We start from the raw sequence: 25,102 nt of genomic DNA, 5'->3' as shown, positions 1-25,102 counted from the left end.
GGAAGAGACCAGAAGAGCCTCCTGGAGCCTGAGGAGAATTAACGTGGGGCGTGTGGCCTGCAGAGCTGCGGAAGGATACACTTCTGTTGTCATAAATCGGTTTGTGCTGGTTTGTCACTGGGGTCAGAGGAAACTAAGACGCTTTTTGGAGGAGAACGTGGGGTGCCCCAGGCTCCCTAACTCTGAGCAGAGGGGCAGCCAGAGTTTGCAAGCTGCTCCGCCAGGGCCTGATGCCTCCAGGAAACTCCCCAGGATTGCAGGGCAGAGAGAAAGAGATTCCTTCCACAGAGCTGTGGAGGGGTGCTTTCAAGATTTTGCCTCTCAGGCCAAATGCTAATTTCCTAGCTTCTGCCCTTTCAAAAAAAACCAAAACAAGCTCAAGACAAGGGCAAAGAAACCACCAGATCACTGGGAAGGAAATCCATGGGGTCGCAGAGAGTCGGACACGACTGAGCGACTGAGCTGAACTGGGGAGGAAAATCAACAACTAAAGAATACGACAGAGGGACTCCCTGGTGGTCCCGTGGCTAAGACTCTGTGCTCCCGGGCCGGGGCCCTGAGTTCCACCCCTGGCCAGGGAACTGGGCCCCACAGGCCTCAGCTAAGAGCTGCATGCGCAACTGAAAAGAGGTCCTGCACGCCTCAGCTAAGACCCAGTGCAGCCAAATAAGTAAGTGACAGGTACCAGCCTGCACTCGCACGGAGAAAGGCAGGTTTAAAACCCTCGTGGGGGCTGCCGGCGTGTGTCGGGACAGTAACTTAACTGGTGGATGAGCGGGCAAAGAGGCAGGCCGTGGGCAGCTCCTCTTAGCAGGTGACCTGGCGAATGTCTCAGAATGCGCGCTGTTCCCCTGACAGGTGAGCATGGAGCCTCACAGGCCAGTAAGGCCATGACCAGGCGCTGGTGTGGCCTGAAGGTATGGTGGTCTGGATGGGAAGCCACGGGGAGAGAAGGGAGGCGGGCACAGGGAGAAGGTGTGACCTCGGCCCTCATGGGAGGACGCCAAGCGGCCTGTCACTAATGAGCAACCCTGCCTGAGCCTAGGTGGGAGGCTGTCCAGATGCAAAGACAGGAAGCAGATCATGTGTTTACAAAGTGCTGTCAACAGTGAGGAGGACTCTTGGACACGGAGGGGACAGGGGACGGGGGGAGCCTGACCACGGGTGCAGACTTGCCAGCAGTTGGCACTTCGCTGGCTCCCACTCACACAGCCGACAAGGCCCCACACCCACAGTGCCCTTCCCTGATCAGACCCCTCCCCTGCACTCAGGGACCCCACCCCCGCTTCCTCCTTGCTTCTTTCCCCCAAACCGCCACATGATTCTGAATTGACCCCTCAACTTGCCCCAAGAGGCCCCCTCACTGACTTAGGGCCCCCACTTCCCACACTGCTCCCATACTCAGGACAGTCATCAGGCCGCCTCAGCCACCAGGGTGGGTTCACTGAGGCTGGGACTTCTCCGCAGCTGCTGAGGCACACGCCTAGAGCCGATGCTCTGCAACCAGAGAAGCCACCGAAGTGAGAAGCCTGGGCGCTATAACGAAGGTCAACGCACTCACCGTGACTAGGGAAAGCCCGGGAAAAGCAACAAAGACCCAGCACAACTGAAATAAATTAAAAAAAATCTTTTTTCATACATTTGTTAGCTGACCAGTTATTTAAGAAATCTCTGTGACTGTAACCTACATTCAGAAGTATGTTTTGTATCATATATTCACTTATAGACGCTTCTGCTTCCATGCCCTAACTGAAACAAGAATTTCAGGAAGGAATAGGTAGCCCTTTTATTTTTTTATTTCTATTTATTTAAGAATATTTTTGGCTGTGCCACACAGCATATGGGATCTTAACTCCCCAATCAGGGATCAAACCCGAGTCCCCCAGCAGTGGAAGCGTGGTCTCATAACCGCTGAGCCGCCAGGGACGTCCCATAGGTAGCCCTGGGCTTCCCTGGTGGCTCAGTGGTAAAAAGCCCGCCTGCCGATGCAGGAGACCTGGGTTTGATTCCTGGTTTGGGAAGATCCATGGAACAACTGAACCCGTGTGTTACAATACTGAGCCTGTGCCCTAGAGCTTGGGAGCCTCAACTACAGAGCCCGTGTGCCCTGGAGCCCGTGCTTCACCACGAGAGAAGCCACCGCAGAGAGAAGCCTGCAACCGCAACTAGAGAGGGGCCCCCATTCGCCGCAACTCGGGAAAAGTCTGGGCAGCAACGAAGAAGACCCAGCACGGCCAAAAAATAACAATAATAATATTACAAATAGAATATAAAAAAATGTTCACATGCAATTCGCTCTGCCATCTCCCCCTCCCTCCCCTCTACTTAATTTTGATAAAGCTAACCACAACCAACTGCACTGACTTCATTAATAAAGGGTCTCAAGCAGCAGACTGAAGGAACACTGTTACAAGCTGTGGGTTGGGAGATGGTCATTTTTTCCTATCTTACGCATTTTATATTATGTATTAATACATGTGTATATGGCAACCCAATCTAGTATTCCTGCCTGGAAAATCCTATGGACAGAGGAACCCGGCGGGCTACAGTCCATGGGGTCACGAGTCAGACAAAACTTAGCGACTAAACCATACATAACACATCTTAAGCTCAGACTTAAACCCAAATTTCTTTCTACGGTAGTGATACAAAATAAGCTTTAGGTGAATTAAGTTAGAGAAGAAAACTGTGCAGTGAATCCTGGAACAGGAGGTGCAGCTTTCATAACTGGGAGAGGAGGTCCCTAGGGATCTCAGAGGCACCAGGCCCACGGGTCACCCCGCGTCTCTCATCACAGCAGAGAGATGCTCTCTGTGGTCCAGGAGCCCCAGGGGAGAAACCAGATGTCCTGGGGTCAAGGGCGAGGGTCAGATTAGGGCAGCCACTTGCTCAGAGTGATAGATTTGCTCCCTGACAAGCAAATATACTTCCAGCCCGGATGAACCACATAAGCATCTTTTGGGTGGGGAGCAGAGAGAGACCTTTGGTTTCGCATCAAAGCCCACACAACTTTCTCAAAATGCAAGTTGCTCACAAATTCAAAGATGTATTTATATAAAATATCTGCAGCAGGGAAAGGGTGTGGAACATTAGATTAGGCCAGCTGGAAATGTTGGCTCCTATAAAACAATCTTTCCTAAAAGATGGAAGAGAGCTCAGAGCTCTGGTCCCCAGTGTCCCCCCAGGGCCCTCCGCAGTACACACTCCCTGCGGCCCCGCCTCTCTCTCGGTTCCTTTGTTGGAATGTCTGACCTCCTGTGGCACTGCGTCTGCTGCACGACCGCAGATCTCAAGGACCAGAGGGACACACGTTCCCACTCCTTGTGCTGCTGACACTGTCTCTCCGCGGGGCTCTGCGCTCAGCTCAGTCTCAGGTTCTGGACGCCCGTTCACGGGGAGACCGGTGCTCACCCTCGATGCTCCAGCCTCCTCTTGAAGTTCATGAACATCCCACAACCGGCGGGAGCTCTCCGGCCAGAGGTTATTTCTGTTAGTATTTACCATGAACGACACCCTGGCAGGCACTCCGCTGAGCGCACTGCCCTGTGGCTCTCCTTCCAGGAGAGAACATGCTTTTAAGTTTGAGTGCACATTCCTCAATTCAGAGGGGAAGTCGAGCAAACTCTAAAGTGAGGCTCCGGCTTGGTTTTAGCTCATGCAGGCAGACCAGGCCCCCATGAAGAACACTGTACAGGCAATGGGACTTGGGTGAGAGTTTTTCTGAGGGGAGAAGGGGTGGGAGGGGATCTGAGATCCTCCTTAAAAATATCTTCAGCACAAGAATAAAACAATTTGTAACTATGCATGATGACATATGTTTAGCTTACTGCGCTGCCTATTTTGCAATGTACACAAATATTGAGTCATTATATTGTAAACCTGAAACTAATACACAGTCAGCCCTCTGTATCCACAGGATCTGCATCTATGGATTCAACCAATTGAGGACTGAAAACAGTTAAAAAAGAAAGAAAGAAAGAAAGAAAAAACAAAACAGAAAGTTCCAAAAAAGCAAAACTTGAATTTGCTGTGCACAGGGCTTCCCAGGTGGCTCAGTGGTAAAGCCTCCATCTGCAGTGCAGATGCGAGTTCCATCCCTGGCTCGGGAAGATCCCCTGGAGAAGGAAATGGCAACCCACTCCAGTATTCCTGCCTGCAGAATTCCATGGACAGAGGAGTCTGGCCGGCTACATCCAAGGCAACTATTTATATAACACACTGTATTAGGTATTGTAAGTAACCTAGAGATGATTTAGGGGCTCCGCTGGTAGCTCAGCTGGTAAAGAATCTGCCTGCAATACAGGAGACCTGGGTTCAATCCCTGGGTTGGGAAGATCCCCTGGAGGAGGGCATGGCAACTCATTCCAGTATTCTTGCCTGGAGAATCCCATGGACAGAGGAGCCTGGTGGGCCACAGTCCATGGGGTCGCAGAGTCAACACGACTGAGGGACTAAGCACAGCACAGAGATGATTTAAAGTAGACTGGAGGATGTTACATGCAAATACTACACCATTTTACAATGAGGGACTTGAGCACCCCCAGATTTTTATATCTGAGGGGGATTCTGGAACCAATCCCCTAAGGATCACAACGTAGGTGCTAAGTCGCTCCAGTCATGTCCGAGTCTTTGTGACCCCATGGACTGTAGCCCACCAGGCTCCTCTGTCCATGGGATTCTCCAGGCAAGAATGCTGGAGTGGGTTGCCATTTCCTCCTCCAAGGGATCTTCCTGAGCCATGGATCGAACCTGCATCTGTTATGTCTCCAGCCTTGGCAAGTGGGTTCTTTATGACAAGTGCCGCCTGGGAAGCCCAAGGATCACAACAGGTGACTATAATATGTCAATTATACCTCAATTAAAAATGCAAAAATTCACCCCCATTAACAAATATGAACTATTATACATAAAACAAATAAGCAACAAGGATTTACTGTACTGCTTTGGGAATTATATTCAATAGCTTGTGATATCCTATGATGGAATATAATCAGAAAAAAATATATAACTGAATCACTATGCTGTACATCTGAAACTAACATGAAAATCAGCTATACTTAAAAAAAAAAGTTCTCAGTAAAACAACAACAAAAAACAAAACAAAACCCAAAAATCTTTGGGTAAGAGAGACAGAACATATACAGGAACAACAGCCAGATCATGCATGATGGTAGGACTCTGACCCACGACCTCTGCAATAAGCAGCCAGGGAAGCAAACCATAATGACTCCAGCAACTGGCCCAAAACAGCTGGAGTTCGGTGACTGCAGCTTCCCTAATTTTTGTTTCTGCTTCCAACTTAGGACAATCAAAAAAAAAAAAAATAGTATGCCCCCCTGGCCGTTCATGGAAGGCAACTGCTGTTGGCAGGCATCCCCTCACCCCACTTCTCTTGCCAAGAGCCTCTAACAGGCACACCTGAACCTTCTCTTTTCCGCCATAAAGCTCTCTCCCCGATGCTGTCAAATCTCTGCCAAACGCAGCAGTGGCAGCTGACCCCTGTCTCTAGCAAGCCTCTGCTGTTTTCACTGAAGTGGCCTTCGTTTATTTCTACAGGTAATTGCATGAAGAGAGAAGAGACAGCTTTTCCTTATGGCAGAATTTCAACTAATGAACGTATAAGGACTGATGGACACAGAAAATCACCAACAGACAAATATCGGTGTTCACTATTGCTGCCAAAAACTGCGAATGGGACTTCCCTGGCAGTCTGGGGTTTCAGAACCTGCTTGCCGATGCAGGGGACACAGTTCAATCCCTGCTGCTGGAAGGTTCCACATGCTGCGGGGCAACTGGGCCCATGTGCCACAACTGCTGAAGCCCGAACGCCCCAGAGCCTGTGCTCTGCAACTAGAGAAGCCACTGCAATGAGAAGCCTGCCCAGCACGAGAGAGTAGCCTCCCGCTTGCTGCAACCAGAGAAGCCCACACTCAGCAATGAAGACCCAGCACAGCCAAAAACAGACAGACAATTCATTACCTTAAGAGAAATTTTACAAAAAAGAACTACGGGTGGACCGACACTAAAGGGAGAGAGTGAAAATACAATGAGAAGGGGGATATCTGTGTGATCTTCAGCATCTCTCCACAAGACACTTAATTTCTCTGGACAGAGCAAGCTGGCAGACCCCATCTTGACCAAGCGATCAAGGTCAGCCACAGAGGACAGGACACAGCAACAGCTTGCACGCTGGATGTAACACAACGGGAAGGACACAGCGTCACTTGTGGGGTTTCTGCCAAAGACGCACAACCCCTGATCTGATCCCGAGGAAACATCTGACAAGCCACACTGAGGCACACTCTGCAAACAGCTGAGCGGTTCTCAGCGCGAAGGTCACGGACAACAAGGGAAGGCTGCGGAACCATCGCTTCACAGATCGAAGGTGACTCAGGAGACACAAGGACTAAATGCAACATCCGAGCCTGGACCAGAAAAAGAACCCAAGGGGGAAAGCTGATAACATGAGGTTCCAGTCTGGAGACGAGACCCTAGTGTCGCGCCGACGTTTAGTTTCCGGCTCAGACAACTGCATCGTGTGAGACGCTAACCGTCGGAGCCGCTGGGTGAAAGGTATCAGGAACCCTCAGCTAGTTTTGTCATTTTCTGTGAGTCTAAACTTATTTCAAAGTACACAACTTAAAAAAAAAAAAAAAGAAGTTATGAGAAAACCAGGAGCTTCTGGGACTGCCAAAGTTTTCAGAGAAACAAGTCAGATGCCTGTGGCTAGAGGGGCTGGCACAGTGGCCTGGCTCCTCCCTGCCCACTGGGTGCCTTTGAGCAGCGTCTCCAAGCTCTGTGCTGGGGAAGGGTGCTAGCAGTCATGGCCCCACAGGAGAGATTAGCGTTGCCTGGCTTGAAGGGAGACCCGCATTCTTCCTGGCAGGCGTACCCTGACCCTGGTCTCTCCTCAGGCCAAGGCCTTCACCCTCTGCCTCTGGCCCTGCATGTGGGGGTGAGAATGGGGTGAAGGCTGATACTCGACACGACGGAACAGTGGCAGCTGTTGTTCATTAAATCCATCTGCCCCTGAGTTCTCTGTCCAGCCTTAACCAACGCCCACGGATGGCGCTTTACAGATGGGGAGGCTGAGGCAGCATGCGCCTTGCTGGAGACTGTCATGGTGATAACCAGCACAGCTGAGAACTGGGCCGTCACAGTCACTGCTTTATGTCCCTGCTTTGCTGACGAGATGTGGAGCAGCTTGGCCAGACCAAGAGCAGAAGCAACTCCAGCCTTGACATGGGACTCCAGAGCCACAACTGAGTCCGTGTCCACAGAGCTCAGCTTCTCAGTGACCTCAATATCATTTCATCCTGAATACTTCTTCCAGAGAAGCACGTGCCCCTTAAGAAAGACTCTGTTTAACCTGAAGGAACAGTAGCGCAGGGGAGGCAGGGCTAAGAGTTTGGCTGCACTCAGCTCCTGAGACAACTCTCAAAGCCAGGTGGAACTTGAAGCCAAAGAGCAGAGACCCCTTAGATCTGAGGGGGCTGGGTCACTGGAGGCCAAAATCAGCAAGTTCCTGAGATGTGAGCCTGGAAGAGGCAGCCAAGGGGCCAGCTGAGCAGTCGGTGGGGAGAGCAGTCAGTGATGGAGACCCTGAGTAACCAGTCCTTGGTGGGCACTCACCAAAGGCCGTGGGGTAGAAGGAAGGTGCTGGAGGGACGGGGCCTGGTGTCTGGAAGCCTGAGAACTTTCAGTCTTGAACTTGGAAGAAGGTGGCCCCAGTCTCTGGCTCCCTCAAGCCTGGAAAGAGCCAGCGGAAATACTGTCTGATGATACCCTGGACCTTGCGGGATTTAAAAAATCTAATATCTTGGGCCTGACCTGAGGTAACGAGGCACAAGGGGAGACCAGATGAAAGGAGCAGAACCACCCGACGTAGGCAGGCTGGGCAGATGCCACATTGGAAAATGCCGACAGGTCGTTCAACAGGGAAGGGCTAGAGCTGGTTCAAACCCCAGTTGCCCCTTCTTCTGAATGGAGGGCCTCGTGTGGACCACTCCCTGCATGGAGGTGACTTAGGGGCAGTGGGCAGTGTCACATGGCAGTGCCTGATAAAATAAAGAAGCAGGGGCCTCTTGAGACCCCGCAGTGTCACGGTCCACAGATCTGAGAAGGGTGACCGTGCAAAGGGAGCCTGGGCTGACCCGGGCGGCGAGACCTTTACTGCTCTTGTTCTAACATATCTGTCCGCTGAACTCCTGGCTTTCTTCGGTTTTGTGAGTTATTCCCCGAATCTCCCTTTTCTGCCTCTGTGTCTCATCCATGAGCTTGAGGCCTTCCTCGTGCTGCATGATAACTTCCCCAACCCCCCGTCTGGGCTTGTCCCAAGTGTTTTCTCACCATTAGCCTGGGTTGTGGGGTTCCAGGAGGTACACAGAGGTGGGGGGCCCTCTCCCAAACATTACACCAGGGGGCCCTGAGGGCACAGATTTACTCCAGGGGCGATGAACCTGGGCTTCTTGGTTAAAGTGGGGACTTTAACCCCCATCTAGTAATCCTTTTCCCCTTTCTAGACTCCTGTCTTTGGAACCAGCCCACTATGGGCAAGAGGTGGGGTGGAAGAAGGAAGTTAAGCAAGAGGTTGAGAGGGGAGGATATATACATACACAACTCAGACTTCTTCCAGAACAGTGGTCTCCCCGCCTCCCTTATCTACTTGCATGCTAAACTGTTTCAGTTGTGTCCAACTCTTTGTGACCCCATGGCTCCTCTGTCCATGGGATTCTCCAGGCAAGAGTACTGGAGTGGGGTGCCATTTCCTTCTCCGGGGGATCTTTCCGACCCAGGAATCAAATCCGAGTCTCTTTTATCTCCTACACTGGCAGGTGGGTTCTTCACCACTAGCGCCACCTGGGAGGCCCGTGTGTATTTGCTTATTCAGCCATTTATTCAGATCATTTATTCAGCCCATTTATACTGTGGGCTAAATCAGTGCTCTGTTACTTATTTACTGCTTCACCCTTCCAGCACTTGCCGTGTGGACTGAGCTGTTTTCCATCCACTGGAGATGGAGGGGCAGGTCTGGGGAGGGAGACCCCGAGGACGATGAAACAGTGGTCCAAAAGGTTCCAGCAGCTGCAGGAGTCAAAACTGGGAGTGTGCAAGGAACAAACATCGGTGTGCGCCTATAGGCCTCGAACCCGACTGTGCAGATAGATGTGGGCCAGAGGCAGGGCAGGGTGCCTGCTCCTGTCTGAGGCCAGGCGCCACTGCTCTGCAGACAACCCTCTGAAGGCTGCCAGCCACCCCCTGCCCCCAGCACCTGGGTAGTGGGAACTGAGGGGAATTCACTCCTTCGCTCTGGGTAAGAGGACCTCAGACAGGGGGAGTGGTGCCACCAGGCAGGGCCAGGGTGGGAGGCTTGTGAGCAGGGACCAAATGGCCTGGAACACTCTTGTCCTGACATGTGGGGTAATGGTCCTGGAAAAGGGATCCATGAGGACCACTCTGGTCCAATATTTAAAGGGCTGTGGTAAGCTGAATGGTGGCCCCTAAAGACATCTGTCCTAACTCCCTGGGACCTGTGGATGTCACCTTACATGGCAAAAGGAAGTCTGCAGGTGTGATCAAGTTAAGGAACTTGGGATAGAAAAACTGTCTTGGAGTATCAGGATGGCTCTAATGGCATCACAAGTCCTTAAGAGAGAAAAGTACTTCCCTGGTAGTCCAGTGGTTAAGACTTCATGCTCCCAACGCAGGAGGCCCGGGTTCAATCCCTGATCCCACATGCTGCAACTAGGAGCTCACACACAGCAAAGAAGATCCTGCGTGCCACATCTGAGGCCCGGCACCACCAAGTAAACGGAGAAAAAGAGAGAGAGGTAGGGAGGCAGGAAGGTCAGAGAAGGAGAGGTGATGATGGAGGCAGATCTCAGAAAGATCTGAAGATGCTACCCTGGCTCTGAAGGCGGTAGAAGGGACCATTGTCAGGAGCACACAGATGGCCTTCGGAAGCCGGAAAAAGCAAGCAAAACAGATTCTCTTCTGGAATCTCCAGCCCTGCAGACCCATTTTAGACATCTGACCTCCAGAACCAAAGGATCCTGAGCTTGTGTGGCTTTCAGTCTCCGTGTGTGTGGCAGTGTTACTGTGGCCATGAGAAACTGACAGACTGTCACAAGATGCTGGGCAGTGGCCCTGGGGGACGGTGCTCAGAGCCACAGGAGAGCGACTCCAGGGCAGCATAAGACGATGAGAAAAGCACAACGGCCAGGACGGCTTGCAGCCCAGCGGCTGCCCCGGGGAGGCTGGTAGGTGCCCCGAGCCTCCTCGTGCCAGGCCCTGCTGGGCCCTGGGGGCATGGCAGCAAACTGGCATGTGCCCTCACGCAGAAGCAAGCAAGACAGTTCAGGGAGCTGAACCATCACACCCTAGGAAGGAAGGGAACAGGGAGATGGGGACCCAGATTCAACCCTGGGTGGCTAAGCTGGCCTCCTGAGGCGGGTGTTGGAGCTGATGCTGGAACAGACGGGGTTGAGGGTAGAGGCGTTGGCAGGAGCTGCATTCCAACAGTGAGACAGGGTGTACAAAAGGCCTCCGGGCAGGAATGAGCCAGCCAAAGAGAGGAGAGCCTGTGGATCTGTATGGGTAGCGAGGAAGCTGGGGACAGGCTAAGGAGGCCTAGAGAGGCTGCCCGTGGGGTCACTCAGACAGGACAGGGTCCGACAGAGGGAGGCTGGGGGGACCCAGGAACCTGCCCACGTCCTCTCTGAGACCCTGGAGTGGTGGGCTTGTTTTCTGGGACAAGGCGGCCTGGGAGGGGCCAATGTGGGGGCAGGGAGGCCAGCAGGGCAGGTGGCCCTTGTTTCAAGGGCTCCACCCTTGGCAGGTTCTTGCCCACCCCCGACCCTGAGCTTCCCAATTGAGAAGAGATTGCTGAGACTTCTGGTCCTATCTTGTGGTCCCATTACAGCACTGGGAAGGATATGAAGGCAAAACACATAATGCATCTAAGTTTAATTAAAAAATAGACCCAGTGGGGGACTTCCCTGCTGGTCTAGTTGCTAAGAATCAGCTTTTCAATGCAGGGGACACAGGTTTGATGCCTGGTCTGGGAACTAGGATTCCACATGCCCTGAGGCAACTAAGCCCGCACGCTGGAACTACTGAGCCCGCAGGCCACAACTAGGACCCAGTGCAGGCAAATAAATAAATGTTTTTAAAAACACAGTGGAGGGACTTTCCTGATGGTCCAGTGGTTAAGACTTCCCTTTCCAATGCAGAGGGCGAGGGTGCAATCCCTGGTCAGGAAGCTAAGATCCCACATGCCTCGTGGCCAAAAGACCAAAACATAAAATAGAAGCAATATTATAGCAAATCCAATAAAGACTTTAAAAATGGTCCATATCCAAAAAAAAAAAAAAACCAAACACAGTGGATTTGCACTGGAAATCATCTAGCGTCAGTCCTGTCTCTGGGGGTGCTGCCTCCTCTCTCCCGCTCCCCACCACCCTCTGCCTCGCCACTCACCCTGACCCAGGCTGGCTGCAATGGTCACTCCTGTGGTTCCTTCCAGGGTCGGTGCTCGGCCTCCCCTCTGCCACCTGTCAGGGAAGTATAACTGGGAAGGCAGAGTCCTGGGTCCAAAGCTGGTTCCGGCCCTCGCCCGGTGCACGCCCTTGGGCAGTGCCCTAATGCCTGGGGGCCTGGGCTCTCTGACCTGTGAGCTGGGCCTGGCCAAGCCTGGGGTGAGTGAGCCGGAACACAAGAGAACCACGCTCCCCCGACTTCATCCTGCTGAGGTCTGCCCGAACTTGCCCCAAGGACCTGGAATCCTCCTGTTCCAGAATGTGCAATAGGGCTGTGGCTGTGGAAATCAGTCTGGAGGCTCCCCAACTACTTGAACACAGAGTTACCATGTTGACCCCAAGACTCTACTCCCACTCTGAAGAGCTGAAAACAGACGTTCAAGCAAATCCTCGCACCCTGTGTTAAGAGCAGCACTAGTTGCAATCGCTAAATTATTATTACTCAGCCATAAAAAGGAATGAATTCCTCTGGGGAAAAAAAAGAATGAAGCACTTACATGAGCTACAACATGGACGAACCTTGACAACCTTGTGCCAAGAGCAAGAGGACAGACACAAAGTGCCAGGTGTTACGAGACTCCACACGGACACATGAAGCACCCACAGCACGCAGGTCCCCAGGCACAGAAAGCAGGCTGGAGGTTGTCAGAGGCTGGGGGCAAGGGGCAGGCTTCCTCTTCAGGGGGTAACGAGGTTCTTTTGAAGCGGCAGTAGCACAGCGCTGGGACTGCACTACGCGCCACTGAACTGGGTGTAATGGGAGAATCCCCTATCGCTCCAGTGGCTAGGACGCTGAGATCCCACCGCAGGAGGCACGGCTTCAATCCCTGGTCAGGGAGCTACGAGCCTGCATGCTGTGAAGAACGGCCCCAAAACCAAAAGAACAAAAGGTAAAATGGTAAATTTTAAGTTAACCCAGCCGGTCCTTCCCTGGTGGCACAGTGGATAAGAATCTGCCTGCCAATGCAAGGGACACAGGTCCAGTTCCTGGCCCAGGAAGACCCCACATGCTGCGGAGCAGATAAACCGGTGCGCCTAGAGCCTGTGCTCCGCAGCAAGACACCCCGGTGAGAAGCCTGCGCACTACACCCAAGAGTAGCCCCCACCCACCGCAACCAGAGAAAGCCCGCACACAGCGACGAAGGCTCGGTGCAGCCAAAAACAAAGAAACAAAATTTAAAACAGCACACTAAACAGCCCTCCACTCCATCTGCCCTGGGAGGCCCTTCTCTGATCCATCAGAGAAGCGCTTCCAGTGCCCTTCCAGGGTGGTAGGAGCCTGGTCACACTTCAGGCCTCCCTTTCCTCACCAACCCTCTTCTCCCCTCAGTTCAGTCGCTCAGTCATGTCTGACTCTTTGTGACCCATAGACTGCAGCACACCAGGCTTCCCTGTCCATCACCAACTCCCGGAGCTTGCTCAAACTCATGTCCATCGAGTTGGTGATGCCATCCAATCATCTCATCCTCTGTGTCCCCTTCTCCTCCCGCCTTCAATCTTTCCCAGTGTCAGGGTCTTTTCCAATGAGTTAGCTCTTTGCATCAGGTGGCCAAAGTATTGGAGCTTCAGCTTCAGCATCAGTCATTCCAATGAATCTTTAAGATTCATTTCCTTTAGGATTGACTGGTTTGATCTCCCTCCAGTCCAAGGGATTCTCAAGTGTCTTCTCCAACACCATAGCTCAAAAGCATCAATTCTTTGGCGCTCAGCTTTCTTTATGGTCCAACTCTCACATCCATACATGACTACTGAAAAAACCATAGCTTGACTAAATGGACCTTTCTCAGCAAAGTAATGTCTCTGCTTTTTAATATGCTGTCTACGTTGGTCATAGCTTTTCTTCCAAGGAGCAAGTGTCTTTTAATTTCATGGCTGCAGTCACCATTTACAGTGATTTTGGAGCCCCCCCAAAATAAAGTCTGTCACTGTTTCCATTGTTTCCCTATCTATTTGCCATGAAGTATTCGGACCGGATGCCATGACCTTAGTTTTTTGCATGTTGAGTTTCAAGCCAGCTTTTTCACTCTCCTCTTTCACTTTCTGGAGAAGGCAATGGCACCCCACTCCAGTACTCTTGCCTGGAAAATCCCATGGACAGAGGAGCCTGGTGGGCCACAGTCCATGGGGTCGCTAAGAGTTGGACAAAACTCAGCAACTTCACTTTCACTTTCACTATCCTGCACTGGAGAAGGAAATGGCAACCCACTCCAGTGTTCTTGCCTGGAGAATCCCAGGGACGGGGGAGCCTCGTGGGCTGCCGTCTATGGGGTCACACAGGGTCGGACACGACTGAAGCGACTTAGCAGCAGCAGCAGCAGCTTTCACTTTCATCAAGGGGCTCTTTGGTTCCTCTTTGATTTCTGCTATAAGAGTGATGTCATCTGCATATCTGAGGTTATTGATATTTCTCCTGGCAATCTTGAGTCTAGCTTGTGCAACATCCAGCCCTGCATTTTGCATGATGTACTCTACATATAATTTAAATAAGCAGGGTGACAATATACAGCCTTGATGTACTCCTTTCTCAATTTGGAAATTGGCGTTGTCCCATGTCTGGTTCTGACTGTTGCTTCTTGACCTGCATACAGGTTTCTCAGGAGACAGGTAAGGTGCTCTGGTATTCCCATCTCTTTCAGAATTTTCCACAGTTTTTTGTGATCCTCCCCTCCCCTACTAGGTTATTTTGAGTCAGATTAACTGGGTGGTTGCCATGTACATGCTCTGGGGAAGCGCCACCGTGGAGAGGGTGGGGCATGGCAACCCACTCCAGTGTTCTTGCCTGGAGAATCCCGTGGACAGAGGAGCCTGGCGGGTTACAGGGTCACAAAGAGTCGGACACAACCTAAGAGATTCAGTGCAGACACAAGGGCTGGGGGGCAGGGCGGTTAGTGTCTAAAGGGGACAGAGTTTCAGTCTGGGAAGACGGGAAAGTTCTAGAGATGGATGGTGGTTACGGTTGCACAACAGTGTGAATGTACTTAATGCTACTGAACTGTACACTAAAAAAATGTTAAGATGGTATATTTTATGTTGAGGGTGTATGAATGCTCAGTTGTGTCTGACTCCTGTGACCCCATGGACTGTAGCCTGCAAGGCTCCTCTGTTCATGGAATTTTCCAGGTAAGAATACTAGAGTGGGTTGTTATTTCCTCCTCCAGCGGATCTTCCTGACCCAGGGATTGAACCAGCATCTCCTGCATTGTGGGAGGATTACCCCTGAGCCACCTGGGAAGCCATATTTATTTTGTTGTATATATCTTAACACAATTAAACAAGAAATTCTAGCACATACAAAATGCACCTGTGATGTTAGGATCAGATGGGGTTACCTTTGGCGGGTCAGACAAGAAAGGGGTGTGGAGAGGCCAGCTGGGGGTCTTGAAAGGCTCTGTATCTTGATCAGGTTTCACGTGTGAATGGACGTAATAATTCCTGAGCTGTACATTTATGGGTTATTCACTCTACTGTGTGTAAATTACAGTGCAATAAAAGACTTTAAAACCATAGAACAAAACAGAAACCTTCTTGGCCCCTCCCAGGCCAAGTGAGTCTGAGCTTGAGAGTCATGTTCCTAACTCCCAGGGTGCTCTGGTGGCATCTGGGGCGTGGGGGGTGACATGAACTGCTCGCTGCCGCTCATTCCCCTCCCCGCCTGCAGAAGAAATACCTCGGATGACTTTGAAAATAACTGACAGTCTGGAGTAGATGCTTAAGCTCCTGCAAGGTGGGCCACACATGCCATGGACGACCAGACCTCTCCTGGAGACTGCACCCTGGTAGCCACCTACTCCACCCTCTATCTCCTTGGAGAAGGGGACGCTGACCCTCCCCTTGACTCCAGGGTGACTTGGGTGACCCTGCTCAGGTCATGAGAGCTCACTTTCCTGGGTTTGAAGTGCTGGAATCAAAGCTGAGACTTTTGAGGGAGCCCCCTGTGCTAGATAAGTCCTTTTTCTCCAAGGAGGGGAAGTTAGGCCAAGGGCAGTCAACACAGAGCCAAGGTCAGGAGGGGGAGGCAGACACCAGCAGACTTGGGGTGTCCTGGCACCCAGCAGGCCAAAAGAATCTGGAAGGTACAGGAAGCCCCTGGACTTCTTCTCCCTGGAGCCTACAAAGCCCGTTTTCAGTTCGCCCAGTTTGGGACTTTTCCCAAATAACATTTTGGGATTTTTTCCCAAATATTTTCCCCCAAATAACAAGTGTTTATTGGGACTTCCCCAGTGGGTCCAGTGGCTAAGACTCTGTATTCCCAAGGCAGGGGGCCTGAATTCAATCCCTGGTCAGGGAACTAGATCCTACATGCCACAGCTAAGACCCAGCACAGCCAAATAAATGCCTTTTAAAAAGCAAAAACCCAAGTGGTTATCTTTTCACCTGCTATTTCTATACCACTCATTAAACAAAAGTTAAAGTGAAGTGGGGATGGGGGCAGGGGACGCCATGCAGCAACATAACTTACTGAACAGCACTATCCAAGAAACATGAACCTCAGACTTTCCTGGTGGTCCAGTGGTTAAGAATACGCCCGCCAAAGCAGGGGACACAAGTTCGATTCCCGGTCTGGAAAGATTCCACGTGCCTTGGGACAGCCAAACCCTTGAGCCGCAAGTACTGAGCCCACAAGAGAAGCCATGGCAATGAGAAGCCCGCGCACCACAACCAGAAAGGAGCCCCTGATGCTGCAACTAGAGAGCCCAGCTGCAGCAGTGACGAGCTTGTGCACTGCAACTATGGCCATCAGAGCCAGGAGGAGGCCGCTAAATGTGCAAACAAAGAAACACGAGCCTGGGCCACAGGGCCTCAGACAGCCCGGCCTACGGGCACCACGCTGCAGCCGCTCCACGTCTGAGGCCGTCCTTACTCACGGACAGACACACACACACTCACAGGCAGCTCCCTGAGCAGGGCCACCAGGCGTGCCCGCGTGCGGCAGGGTCACCCACAGCTGGGTGACCCCCCGTAGGACGAGGTAAGTGTTTACACAAACGGGGGTGCAGTTTCTCAGGAGATGGAGTTCCCAGCAGCTGTGGCACAGACTCCGTAATCTCTTGGTAAAGGGAAGCCTATTAACATCCTATCTGCCTGTTGATAAAGGCTGTTTCCTTTTCCAGTTAATGGGCCTAAGTGAGGGGAGGCAGCATCTTACGTAATGGCCTTTCCCTGTTAACTCTGTCTGCCCAGCTGGCTGCTGCCTGTTCCTTCTCCCTGCTGCACGTGCCCTCCGGTGCATGTACTGCAGACCAACTCCGGTCACTGAAACCCTGTGCTGCTGTCTCTACAGGTCAGACACCCATGTCCTGAAAGACCCAGAACGTTCTATGGGCAATCACTGTCCTTGGTCCTGGCAGACAGTGCTGCCAACGCCTGTGGTCAATGGTGTGTGAAGTACCCTAAAACAAACTGAGACATTTAATGGTCTTCATGCTCCTCTGCTAAGAGGCTGCACTTGTGTAACATCTTTACCCCAAAGCCGTGTGTTCCTGAGACACGGAGCCCAGCACAGGGCTACTCAATTGCACCTACTCAATTATTTACTGGATGAGTGAATTGATTTCGCTTTGGCCGTGTTCTCCATCCTACTCCTACGCCTGGCAAACTCCTCTGCATCCTTCAAAGCCCATCCTCAATATCCTGGTCTCACCTTCCCAAGGTTAGCTGCTCTGCCCTGGACTGAGCACTCCGTAGTTCCCTGCTGTGCTGGGAGGGGCTGTTTTCCACACCCCTTCCCCACTAGCCTGGGGACCCTGGAAGGCAAGGGCCTGGGTCACACTTAGTGGCAGTGCCTAGCAGAAAGCCAGAGGTGTGGACCTGAAGACACTGTAAAGACAGCGTATTCACTGTCTTCCTGCCCTTCAGGTATCATGTGCCAGCAGCATGAACACCCCTCTTCTATCACTGTCTGCGTTGTTCCCCGGGTGGGAGCATGCCCAGGCTCCTTGCCATGCTGAACTGGTGTTGTGGGAGGATGGAGTCTAGTGTGTGACCTTGGACATGTTATTAAACCTCCTTGGCCTCATTTTCCTCCTCTGTCACTATCTTCTGAGGCTGTGGTTGCCCAAGCAGGTCTCTGGGGTATTGTGCTCCCTAATGAGGAGTCAGACCGGGGCTAAGGTCATCCGGTTCTACCGAGCAGGCCTCCCCAGCTCCCATGCCTCACCATGTACCCACACACTTCCATGCTGGGGCTTCCCAGAGGGCTGAGCATCAGTCTGTGGCATCCAACCCTCGACTCTGTCTCCCGCGGGTTCATCTCCTCAAAGTGTTAAAATCTGGAGAGTGGTGCCCCACTGTCCATTAAATGATGGCAGTTTAGGAAGCTCCTGCTCTCCACCAAGCCCTCGGCCATGGGGCCATGCTACCAGCACGGCTGCTCAGAGTCAGCAGGGCAACCTCCGACTGGGATATTCAGGGCCGGTCAACATTTGGCTCTGACTGATCAAAGAGGCGCCCTGGGGGACTTCCCTGGTGGTCCAGTGGTTAAGACTCTAAGCTTCCACTCTTCCACTGCAGGGGGCAATCAATCCCTGGTTGGGGAACTAAGATCCCACATGCCATGTGGTAGGGCCAAAAAATGGGGCTCATAGGCCCCAAACTGTCTGTTCTTCAAAGTCTGGCTCTTAGGCACCTCATCACTAATGGGAGGCTAGACTAGTCACTGGCTAAGGTGTGACCAGCAAGGCTATAAGCCATATACTCCACCCCATCCTCTCCCTTCTCATGGTTGCAGAGACCTGCCCAAAGTAGGGGAGGGGAGGGCAGCATTTCAACTAAACCCCCAGGAGCGCCTGTCCCAGAATCTCTGGTGACATTCGTGCAGGGCTCTTGCCCCGAGACATAAATCAGAGTCACTGAGTGTGACCTAGGAATCAGCTCTTTAGACAGGGCGAGGGTGAGATTAGCTGTGTTGACACTGTAGACCAGGCAGGTCATGGGTCAGTGTGGCTAATTAATACCTAATGAAATGTACATATTGACTTTCTCAACTCGTACCATGGCAAAGGTACACCACTTGGAGACAGAGCAATGGCTCTGACATCCGTTTGGAGCTCTGTCCTGGCACATTTCCATCTTGGAAGTCTCGAAACCATTCACAAGGCAGGTCTTCCATTCTGGTCCTCATCTCATAGGCGGGGAGGTACAGGTGGTCAGAGGGTCTGCTGATCGGCCTGTCCACAGTGGCCTGGCCTCAATGCAAGACCTCTCCTGTGTCTCTCATCACGGACCAGGTCCTTCAACCCAATCCCCTCTCAGGACTGTGGTGTGTTCCCTGGTCCGGCCTTCTCTTGGGTCCTGCCATATTCAGGCTTGCTTGTTTCCTCTGCTCATAACGCTCTGTCACCTCGCTAACTCCTTGCTGGCTTTCAGGTCCCTGGGAGCCCCTGAATTAGCACCCCCAGCCTCTGCTCAGGACCCATCAGATACAGTGCCCCAGTTCCTTGGGGGTATGTCTGAGCCGCTCCCATGGCCCACACCCTTCTGCGCTGGTGTTTCTGCCTCCCCCACACCTGTCCCTGACCCTGGCACACAGATATTTACAGATGATTGAAAAGCTGTGCTGTAAGGCTTCAGGTCTGTTCCACTCCTGGAAGCTGTGCTGGTGGTGGCATTCCAGGACATTGTATAAATATCAGATTCTAACAGTGGCGGGAAGCACAGTGCTATGGGTGACTTGTTTGAAGGAGGACAGGGCCTGGATTCAGGACAACCTAGGTCTGCCTTAGCTTTCCCACGTTTTTCCTATGTATCTTTGGACCAAGGTCCCCTGACGCCTTGGTCACCCTTCTGTAAAACTGAGATGATCCTGACCAAACTCCGTAGGTAAGCACATGCCAAGGAGTGGCAAAGAGCAAAATGAAGACATCTGTTCACATGTCTGGGTCCTTGCTAGCACCAAGCAGGTGCTCCCATATTCTAGCAGGGAGGCAGGTGAGTGAGGGAGCCGCGGGGACTGTGCTCACGGGCCACCTGGAGGGCCTGAGAAGTGTGTTCTGACCCTGCCGGCCCATCTTGTCCGAAACAGCAGAGGCTGCTGGACGAGCACCTCCTTCAATAATGTCCTGGCAGGAGTGCTGGCTCTGCAGCTGTAGGGGTTAAATGAGGTCTCCTGAGGTTCATGTCTACCCAGGACCTCAGGAAGTAACCTCATTTAGAATAGGGTCTTTCAGGTGTAATTAGCTAAGGATATCAAGATGAGTCATCTTGGACTTGGTGGACCCTAAATCCAATGATGGCTGTCCTTAAAGGAGGATACACATACGGGGAAGACGGTCACGTGAAGACAGGGGAAGGGACTTCCCTGGTGGTCCAGGGGCTAAGACTGCACTCCCAATGTGTGGGGCCCGGGTTCAGTCTCCAGCTGGGGAGCTAGATCCCACATGCCAAAACTAAAAGATTCCCTCACCCCCCAACTAAAGCTTCTATGTGCCACCACGAAGACTGGAGACCCTGCGTGCCGCAAGTAGGACCCGGCACAGCCAAATAAATAAATATTAATTTTTTTAATTAAAAAATAAATCTTCAGAAGACAGAGATGGAGATTAGGGTGCTAGAGCTGCAAGTTGAGGAACTCAATCAACGACTGCTGGCAGCCGTCAGAGGCAAGGAAAGGGTCTCCCTCAGGGTCCAGGTAGGATACAACCCTGCTGTCTTAGTCAGTTCTGGCTGCTGTGATAAAACACCGCAGGCTGGGTGGCTTGTAAACAGAAACGTATTTCTTGCGGTTCTAGAGGCTGAGAAGTGCCAGCAGATTTGTTGTCTGTTCAGATTCTCTTTCTGGTTCACAGAAGTCCACCTCTCTGCGTCCTCACAGAGCAGACGGGGCAGGAGAGTTCTCTTGGGGCTCTTTTAGAAGGCCATTAATCCCACTCGTGGGGGCTCCACTCTCATAACAGAATCATCTCCCTAAGGCCCACCTCCTAATACCATCACATGGGGGATTAAGTTTCAACATATGAATTTTAGAAGAGACACAAACATTCAGTCCACAGCACCTGCCAATCCCTTGATTTTGGACTTCTGAACTCCACAACAGTGACAGAATAAACTTCCGTTGTCCCATGCTGTCCAGTTTGGGGTTATCTGTTATGGCAGTTCTGGGAAACGAATACAGCAGGACTCTGAGCCTCCCAAGTGTATACTGTGCCTTGGCTAGCGACCTGCCCATGGCCCTGAGGTCACCGCACCTCTCTTTGTATCCCATAGGTTGCCCTGATGGCCAAGCTTCAAAAGAAAACCTGGCTTCTCCTGATCGCCATTGAGACCCTGTAACCTAAGCTCTCAGCTGCAGCAAAAGGTATTCAGTGAAGAAAACAAACGTTGACAAGCATATTTTAAAAATAGCACAGGGACCAGGGAGGGGCCGCTGGGGCAACATTCAACTTTTTAAACTGGGTGTTGGTTTCCTTATTCTTTCTACCTTCTTTCTTTTCATGTGCACATTATGTACTATTATTACTAAGAAGTAGTTCACATTTAAAATAAAAAATACAATGCATTTTTTAAAAGAGCTGGCTTGCAAAACCCAAACAAGCTAACGGCTCCAATCAACTCAATATTCCTCTAATGTCTAAGTGCCAAAAAAGAAGACTAAAATACGGGATGACAAATGTGAAAAGGCCTGCCCTTGGGCTGATGACGCCCTCCACCTGGCACCAATAGTGGGAAATCACTGACAACCAAGAAAGTCTCAAGACAACTTCCCAAATAGATTTAACATCTGTGACTTGTGTCAGCCTCATCTGACACCTTCATTCTTTTGCTGGATCCAAGTGTTAAAAAAAAAAGAAAGCAACAGTCAATATTTCTGACCTGCCATCCTGGAACTCCAGGCAGTGCCTGCATCTTTCTCTAGAAAGGACTGCCTCTCACCACCAACCACTATAGTTACCTTCAGAGCCCTGCAGAGGAGGGACTCAAATATTTTTTTGGACTGAACTTTAGACTCTCGAAGAGAAACAAATCTAATGTTTAATCACCACCCACTACGGGCAGGAACACCTCAGAGAGGGACGGATAGAAAGATTGGCGAGACCACAGCTTGACAATAACAGCCCTGGCCGCCAGGGGAGGAAATGGGCATTCCAACTCCACAGCTGAGAATACTGATGACCGCACGGCCTCCACGGAGGAGCATTAACCATTTAGATGTACGTGTCCTGTGGCCTGGCCACTCTTAGGAGGTTGCTGCAGTTGGATGTTAAACTCCATGAAGACAGAGATGGTTTGAAGTGTCTGTGCTTGACTGGAGCCCCACACACTTTTACTACGAATTTGCTCATGCAAGACTCAATCTATTCACTGCAGTTTGGTTTGTAAAAGCAAAATATGAGGGACTTCCTTGGTGGTCCAGTGACTAAGATTCCAGTGCTCCCAATGCAGGGGGCCTGGGTTTGATCTCTGGTCAGGGAAATAGATCCCACATGCCGCACCTAACACAGCACACAGCTGCAACCAAGACCCGTGCAAAAATAAATAAAAAATAAATATTTTATAAAAAAGCAACATATGAGAGACAACTTAAACAGCCATCAGTAAGGAACTGGTTATAACTGGTTATATATCTCACCCACCCTTTTGATACAATTTGATACAAATTTACCAGTGGTTTAAAAGGGGCCCTTAGACCACCTCTAGAAGGGAACATTGTTATATAGGAGAAACTATTAACAATGAGGCCCTCCAGAAGGGGATAGGGTACAGGTATGGAGAGATCTGCCTGGTTTTTCCTCTTGTTTCCTTTCGTACTGCTTGATTTTATTTATTTTTACCATGTATATCAACTACCTTGTCAGTTTATCCATATCTTTGCATATGTGTATATATATATATAATACATGCATGTACATACATATAAAACGTGTGCATGTGTATAACCAAATATATACAACATCTACAGATACACATACACACACACGCACACATTTTAAATGACTCTGTTTGAATTTGGACAGAAAACCCCACTGGCTTTAGAACAAGACCCTTCAGAACATTCCAGCACCATCTTTCCAGGAGGAGACGGGGGCGAGGGGTGGGTAGGTGTTAAGAAGTACTGTGCAAGCCTTACAGGAAACGGCACGTTATTGCTTTTTTAACAATAAAGCCACCAGCCTCCTTCCACACTGCACACTTGTAAGTCACACTCAAGGGAACTTAAAAAGTTCCAGAAAAATCTTTATCCCCAGCACCAAGCTAGGCTACAGTTTTGCAGTTTATCTCTAAGCAGCTGAAACATTAGCCTTCTCATTCTGAAGAGTGTTTCCTTACTCTCTCGGTTTATCAGCATCAAGGGCCCAAGGAGCTCTCCCGGGTCAGCAAGGAGACTCAGTCTATAAGAGCTGGAGCCAGAGTCCCAAAGTCTGGCAATCCCCGCCACCAGGCGACACTGCGAGCTGGGCCAGAGGCACCCTAGGTGTTAAAGCCCAGCTGCAACAGTGCCCCCGCCCCCCGCAGCTCCTGAACTCTGAGACACGTGCTCAGAAAGCAACCAGGGGCCGCCCCTTCCAGTTCAGCCTTTCCGGACCCAGCCAAAGTCATGACTCCTGAGGAACAGCTGCAGGGAGGGTGGGGGTCCCCTCCCTACCAGTCCCTCAGAAATAAACACAACAGATGGGCAAAAGTTGGGGAGGTCCACAGAGAAGGGTCAGCAGCAATGCTCAGTGCTCAGGAAGAGATGGGCAATGCCACTCCGGTTCAAATCGCTTTAGGTTCGTTGCTGGTGAAATGGAGATAATTCCAGTTTGTCTGGCTGATAGGATTATGCTAAGCCTGGAAATCACTTAACAGACCATCATAAATGAAAAGATATCATCTGGGTGGGCTTTTTCTCAGAGGGTGGTGGTGGAAGGTGCCGTGATCCTGAGATAGCAAGGCTTGGGTGAATGTTGGAAAACCTGGATTATAGAGTGGGCACAAACACAGGTGCATGTGGAAGAAAGTACAGGTGGGTACAGACTGGGGGGGGCGGTCAAGTCACAAGGGACTGCCAAGGGCACTAGACAGGTGTGTACCTGTGCAGGTGGAAGTACCTGAGGGCACTGACCCAGATGACTTAAGATGGGGGCAGTGAGAGGGGCACAGACTTGGGTGTGATAAAAGCCAGTGAGGGAACAGGAACAAGTTGAGACGTGAGTGGGGAATGGTGAGTTTGGGGTCACAGGCTCAGGCGTCGGTGTGGGGGTGCAGGCCCAGGTGTGGTGGCGCCGAGAAGAGGAGAGGAACGCCCTGTGGTGTAGGGCGCATCCTCAGGGAAGGTCTCAGACGATGTGCGAGGAGGAGGTGTTCGCGAGTTGGGGGCGCGGTGTCAGCTGTGTGAGGGGGAAGGAATATAAGGGGGGGGGGTCAGAGAGACAGGTGCGCGTAGGGGTGCAGAGTCAACTGTGCGAGGCACCTGGTGGCACGGCCTCGGAGGGTGAGGGATGTCAGCGAGGTGGACAGACTCAGGTGTCTGACGGGAGATGTCAACGAGAAGGGCTGTGCTGTCAGTTATGTGTGGGCTGTCGGTGAGGGCCTCAGATACGGCTCTGGGGATCCCAAGGGGGCATCAGGTGCGCAGTGTGGGGGTCGGGGGGTCGGCTTTAACCTCTCCCCGTCCCCGCGATGCTGCTGTCACGCCCCGCCTCGTCCGCCCCCGCCCCGGGGCCATGACAGGACTGCGCCTCGCCCTAGGTCGGCCCGACAGGCGCGGGCCCCCTTGACGCCTGAGCTGCCCCGCGCCCCCCGCGCCCCCTCACCGGCTGGGACGTGTCGCCACCGCCGCTGCCGCCGCCGCCGCCGCCGCCGCCACCTCCAGCCCGCCACAGCCCCTCCCCGTGCACCCTCCGCGCGCGCCGCGGGAGGGGTCCAAGCCGTACTCCGATTGGCTGCGTGCTGGCCAACCATCCCTGGAGGCAGCGGATATTGGTGGACATGAAGCGGACGAGCAGCCCCTGAAGCCAATCACTGAGGGGTGGAGGCGGGACTATTGGGAGAGACGATGGGGCCCCCGGCTGGTCCAGCTGGGCGCTAGGTGCTGGGAGGCGAGGGCCCGGAGGCGGGCGAAGATTGGAGCCGCGGAGGAAGACGGGCAGCCCTGATGGCCAATGGCTGGGGGTCAAGGGCGGGGCTCCGAAAAACCTTGCGCGACTGGCGCTAGAGGAACTGAGGGTGTAGCCCGGAGGGTGACGGAGATTGGCTAAGAAGCAAAGACTGGCAAGGCCGGCGGCCAGTCGTAGGGGTCGTCGGCCGCGCTCCCGGACAAGACTTGGAGCAAAGTGCAGAATTTGGCCCTGAACGCGGTGACCGGAGGTGGCCTCGAGCGTCCCACGCAGGGTCTCCTGAGGCTGTGGCGAAGTCAGACCCTCTGGCCACCCAGTGCAGAAGCAAGACCTCACACTTAGGATGTGAACTTGGCCATCACGGCCGAAGGACTCGTGAATAATTCAATTCCTTACGACCCACTATTCCGCTGCAGATGATACAGAGAAGACAGAGACTCAATGGAGGTCACTCAGCTGCAGCGCAGGGTACTGCGAAGACGTGGAAATAGGTGGAATCCTACTCACGCGCTTTATCATTTTCTGAAAATGTTT

At 52.1% G+C, this 25,102-nt stretch overlaps 1 protein-coding gene across 2 annotated transcripts in view; it reads right to left on the bottom strand.

The window, feature by feature from the left end:
- Positions 1-24,410, bottom strand: part of SLC25A42 (solute carrier family 25 member 42) — a 43,400-nt gene extending 18,990 nt beyond the window's left edge. Inside the window, exon 1 of one of the 2 annotated variants that reach the window (XM_006057995.4) lies at positions 24,266-24,410. The gene's annotated coding sequence lies outside the window, so the exon portion shown is untranslated. Of the gene's footprint in view, positions 1-7,632; positions 8,108-24,265 lie in introns of those variants that run through there. The other variant, XM_044948366.2, reaches the window with a different exon arrangement.
- Positions 24,411-25,102: the final 692 nt, after the last annotated feature.

The sequence above is a fragment of the Bubalus bubalis genome, chromosome 9 (assembly GCF_019923935.1).
Source record: "Bubalus bubalis isolate 160015118507 breed Murrah chromosome 9, NDDB_SH_1, whole genome shotgun sequence".
Classification (NCBI taxonomy): Eukaryota; Metazoa; Chordata; class Mammalia; order Artiodactyla; family Bovidae; genus Bubalus; species Bubalus bubalis.
This window is presented reverse-complemented; position numbering and strand designations above follow the sequence as displayed.